This window comes from Coptis chinensis, chromosome 2 (assembly GCF_015680905.1).
Source record: "Coptis chinensis isolate HL-2020 chromosome 2, ASM1568090v1, whole genome shotgun sequence".
Taxonomy (NCBI): domain Eukaryota; kingdom Viridiplantae; phylum Streptophyta; class Magnoliopsida; order Ranunculales; family Ranunculaceae; genus Coptis; species Coptis chinensis.
Window position 1 is genome coordinate 55,440,570 of NC_141457.1, and position 6,000 is coordinate 55,446,569.

A 6,000-nucleotide genomic window follows, 5' to 3' on the forward strand; every position below is an offset into this window, starting at 1 on the left:
TACTTGTTTTGAATTGGGAATGTCTTTGAATTTTGCATGAATGTGATTGCTTCCATTCTTTTTGATTTGTTATTTGACGACCTGTGTTGTATAGTAGTAAACTCAACGACCTATTGAACTTTGTTAGATCATCTGATGCTTGTAGGCCGTAAGTGCCTGTGTACGACTTGATAGATGTGCGTGGTTGGCACCTAGGTTTTCTCGTGTCCTTAGATGTGTGTATTGATTGAGTCGTTCCTTTTAGGGGAACTTCTTATTGATTTTTGACTGATAATTAGCCTTTGAGTGGTAATTATAGTTGAGCCAAACTTAACCCTTTCAAAGGCCTTAAGTTGACTTGGGGTCCTTTTGGGGGTCTCTGGGTTTGTATTTGACTGATAATTAGCTTTTGCATGATAATTACAGTTGAATCATGCTTAACCCTGGCGTTGGTGTTAAGTTGATTTGTGGTCCTTTTGGGGGACCGTGGATTGGATTTAATTGATAATTAACCACTGCATGGTAACTATAGTTGAGTCGTGCTTAACTCTAGCGTTAGTGTAAGACCTGATACTTTGATGTCCCAGATTGGGTAGCAAGTGCAAGATGCGTGTTTCTCATGTAATGCAAGGATAACAATTATACCCGAAATGCTGATGGAATTTTATTCATATTAATTGATACATCTGGAGACAAATTACTGGTAAAAATGCTTGAGTAGAGCTGTATTCCAAGGTCGGGGAAGCATATCACCGAGTTGAGTTTTGATCCAGTAAGCTCCATTTAAAATGACGTTGTGAACTATGTATAGGCCTTCCTAAGTTAGGTCAAGCTTGGCTGGTGCTAAGGTCTTTTTGAGGACTAGGTCGACAGCTTGGAAAGACCTTAGGATGACTTTCTTGTTGTAAGATCGTTGGATTGTTTGGTGGTACCGAGCTAAGGATATTGCAGCAGTTTCCCTTTGTTCCTCTAGGAAGTTGACTTCTTTAGCTAAGATGTTGTCATTTTCTCTTGATTCGACGATGTCAGAACGTGTAGTTGTGATTGTAAGTTCTGATGGTATGACTGCTTCTGTTCCAAAGCAAAGTGTGAAAGGAGACTCATTGGTACTGGTTCGAGCTGTTGTTCTGTATGCCCATAAGATGTTCTCGAGTTGTTCTGGCTATTGGCTTTTCTTGCTCTCCAATTTCTTTTGGAGATTTTCTTTGATGGATTTGTTTGTGGCCTCTGCTTGGCCATTACTTTGTGCATATCTAGGTGTAGAAAATGCTTGAGTGATGCACCATTTTTGTAGAAATGCCTTGAGTTGTGTGCCAGCAAATTGGATTCCGTTGTCCATGACGAGGTTGTGGGGTAGACCAAATCTTGTGATGATATTGGTCCATATGAAATTGATGACGTGGACTTCCTTGACTTGAACAAGCGGTATTGCTTCAACCCATTTGGTGAAGTAATCTGTGGCTGCAAGGACGTATTTGAGTCTTGTTTTCTTTTGTGGGATAAATGGTCCCATGATGTATGGCCCCAACATATGGAAAGGCTAGGGACTGGCTATGTTGATCAACTCCCATGCTGGACTTAGATGGTTATAGCCAAATGTTTGACATTAGTGGCATTTGAGGACATACTTCTTTGCCTCGATGTGCATTCCTAGTCAATAATACCCTTAGGCAATTACTTTATGGGCCAGGGATCTTGCTCCTGCATGGTTCCACATTCGCCTTTGTAAGATCCTGCATAATTCCACATTCGCCTTTGTGAATCTCGTCGAAGATGAGTTGGCCTTCGCGTGGAGTTATTGATAATAACAAATTTACATAAACTAACTATCTATGCGTAAACACAAATAATCAATTACATAAACAAGTGCTTAAATTAATATTCCTACTCTCAATTCATTATGCAATGTATAAAGAGTACAGATTCGTTCCACTCATAAACCATCAAGACATAAATAGAATTCAACTAATCAAACAAAAGGAATAATGATGAGAGTAATGATTTGAATAAGAAATTAACTATTATGATGATACTACAAATTTATACTAAATTAACTAACAATATAATGATGTGAATCAAAGATAAAGAATGTTAGAGCTAGAGAGAATTAAATCTACTTTTCAAATCCTAAAAGTGTTAGAATAGATTGTTAAGAAACCCTAATCTTTATATTCTCACTAAAAGGTTAAATATAAATCTTAGACTTTTATAATCCCTAATTCCATTATACCATCTCTAGTCATAATCAAATTAGCATGAGAGGAAGATTTGTTTTCCATTCTCATGGCAAAACTCACAATCCTCTAGTTTAGATTTTTCTCTTCTTATCTCTAAGTCAAGAAAAATCCAAACTTTAAACCTTAATCAACAAATCTATGCTAAACAAATCAAGTCCTCTCAAAGCTTCATTAACCTCCCTCTAATGGGAGTTTAGCTTTGATTCATTGGACTGAAATTACTTAAACAATAAAGGGAAAACATAATAAAAGAACTTGAAGGTATTTTTATTGAAGGTTTAATGGAGGCTACAAACATAAACTAATTCTAACCCTAAACTAAACTATAGAGGGAGAGAGAGAGAACCCTAATTACACTAATTAAACTAATGGGGGAGTAGCCAACTTTGTTTTAGCCTTAACCCTCTCTATATAGGAGAGGGTTAGGTTACAATTTCATGCATGGGCTTTTAGGCTAAGTTATGGACCCATAAATCAAGTCCATAACCCAATTGGTTAAATCCAAGACTTCCAATTCTGATCATGTTACTGTAGCACATATTTTTACCAACTTATACTGCTCTAATCAAGTCAAGGCCTAGACCATTGGAAAGAGCTTTCTGAGCCAGTCATTTTGATATAAAATGGGCCTAATTTCGAGGCCTGAGTCCAAAGATATAGCCTTTTAAAGTTCTGTTGACTTTTCTTCAACTCTCTAATCCGGTTTGACTTTCACTTAACAGTGTTAACTTGGGCTTTTTAAGGGTTTTTTCTCCATTAAACTTGGGCTTTCTTCATGGAACTTCTCTACACTACTAAAAAATAGACATTTCCGGATGGATCCAAAATAGATATGCCTACGGATCCAGTCCATACTTCTATTTCTGATGCACAATATCCGTCGGCAAAAAAGCCCAGTCCCGTCACAGCCAACTTTTTACATATTCCAAACCAATGACGGTTTTGTTGGGGATCTAATATGCAGCAAAATTCAACCCTAAAATCCCAAATTTCTTCTCGGTGGCTCTATTGTTATTTAGGCAAAAACAAATTCCAGTAAACCGTCGACTTACATTTAGGTGGCAAGGTAAAAATCTCCCCCCAAAAGTTTTGTACTAAAAGAAAAGAAAGTTTTTTAAGACGGCGGTTCCTTTGTGAGCTTGAAGACGGTACTTTTCAAAGCTTAAATCTCAAACACAAAATTTCCTTTTTGTTTGTAATTTGGTTTTACCATTCTAGTATTCCGCAACTTATTTTGTGTAGTTTTGAGTGATTATTTAATTGACCAGGACCTTCTCTCTCTACAATTGTGGTAACCTTCTCACTTCTTAATTTGGTTTAGTATAATAAAATCGATTATTTGTTTTTCCTTGGCATGTTTTAATTTATTGCTTCAGTTATAATCTATGTTCTTGATTTTAGTGGTTTCTTTCCATTGACCAAATATATGTTTAAAGTTTTGCAATAGAACCTTTCATGGAAGAAACATAAGATTTAACTCTCCTTTCACAGCCATCACAGTCCATTTTCACCTTAATCTCCACTGTTTGTCAATAAAAAAAAAGGCCTTAGTAATAACTTTCTGCAAAAACAAAGAGCAAACCATATAAAAGGAAAGAGAGTTGCTATAAGAGCAAAAGTCTTCCAATCCTTTGTCCATTACTAACAAAGTAAACATATTTAAAGGACGGACTAGCTGTACTGAAAGCGGTACCTACATTGGCTTGTGTTTCTTCCTAATAATGCTAATGCTGGAAACAGTACAAAAGTTAGAGAGGTAATCAAGAGCACCCATTTGCTTTTCTTTTGGTAGCAACAAAGTTAAGTTTCAAAAGAAGGGAAAGACTGAAAGAGAAAAAGTGAAGGAGAAGAGAGGGATTACAAAGAGAGAGATTGGCTATTGTGTTATAAATGAGGTGGTCTAGTGTATATATATAGTGAGGTGATTGATGGTTTCTTAACGGGTGATCTTTGAAGTGTGACAAACAAATGTGTGATTTAGACTTTTAGTCGTAAACTTGCGGAATAAAATATATTTTCTTGTTACAAATAAGCTAGTCTCGTGATTTTTCGTCTATATAAATTGATTTTTAGCAACTGGTTCATATGATTTTCTTGTGATTGTTCCTGGAATTTTTAATATATTTGAGGTGCTTAACATTGCATTGTAGATGACTTAGCATTTTAATGGCTGAACTCTTAATGAGTCTTTTTGCATACCTTTCTTAATTAAAGTTACCCTTTCCTTCAGATTATGCTTTCCAATTCTGCCTACCCTTATTTTCCTGCAGCAAATGATTTATTTGATGCCTAATTATCTGATTTGGTTGATGCTTCTTACATACTAGCTTTTCTTTGTTATATATAGTGGTATGGATGCTTTCGCTTCATCGATAGATAAGAGTTGGATTTCCTTAAAATATCCAGATAAGCGTTTTATAGCTGGTTTAGAGAAATTTGTGGAGTTCACGAAGATACACCATCGTAATAAAAAGGTCATACCCTGTCCATGTGGCAAATGCCTAAACCAGGCCCGGCCAAGACCCATAATGACGTCAAAGTAGATTATTTTAGGCATGGCTTTGACGAAACATATAATGTGTGGTTCGTGCATAGTGAAGTAGCACAAAATCAGTATGTTGAACAAGGATCAAGTTTTCGTGATAATGCATATAATGAAACGGACATGGCTAATGCCCTTAACACTGTGTTGGGGGAACTTGGTGGTGATAATTTGGACACGCTAATGGGAGAGCATAATGAACAAAATGAAAATGACTTATTTGAAGATGTTAAGTTTAGTTGTAATTTGCGTAAGGCGATGAGTGAATTGTATGCTGGAAATAAGGACTTCACCGTTCTTAGATTTGTAGTGAAATCATTTAATTTGAAGATCACACATGGGTGGACTGACCAAAGTTTTACTGTATTGCTTCAACTATTCCAGTTGGTGCTTCCAAGTGGGAATAACACACCAAAAAATATGTATCATGCGGATAAGATAATCAAAGATTTAGGATTGAAGTATGATAAAATTGATGCGTGCAGAAATGATTATATGTTATACTGGGGAGACTACAAATCTAAGGTTTCTTGTCATATTTGTAGGGTCTCAAGGTTTAAAACTTTAAGCATTGAGGAAAGAAAAAAAAAGGGGCAGGTCTGGTGCTGCGAAGATCTTAAGATATTTTCCACTAGCAAATAGGTTAAAGAGATTATATAGAGTGGATTGGGTAGCAAAGGCAATGTGTTGCCATTCAACTGGAAAGTCCCCTCCAGGTACTTTGGGGCATCCAGTTGACTCTGGGGTGTGGAAGCTAATTGATACACAATACCCAGATTTTGCTGCCGAGCCTCGAAATGTCCGTTTGGGGCTAGCAACTGATGGCTTCAATCCTTTTGGGTCATTAAGCTCATTGCATAGTTCGTGGCCTGTGATGTGTGTGACTTATAACCTTCCACCTTGGTTGTGCATGAACCCCCAATTCACCATGCTCACAGCACTCATCGAAGGTCCAAAACAGCCAAGTAAAGATATTCATGTGTTTTTGCAACCATTGGTCAAGGAGTTGAATGACTTGTGGCATGAAGGGGTTATTGTAAAAGATGCATCAAAAGAAGACGTGTTTAAAATGCGGGCTATTTTGATGTGGACAATACATGACCTTCCAGCTTATGGAAATATCTCCGGTTGTAAGACTAAAGGAAAACTTGGTTGTCCAACTTGTGGTCCAAAGACTGCTTCTTTTTGGCTTCGCAATAGAGGTAAGCATGTGTACATGAGAAGCAGACGTTGGTTGCCTTT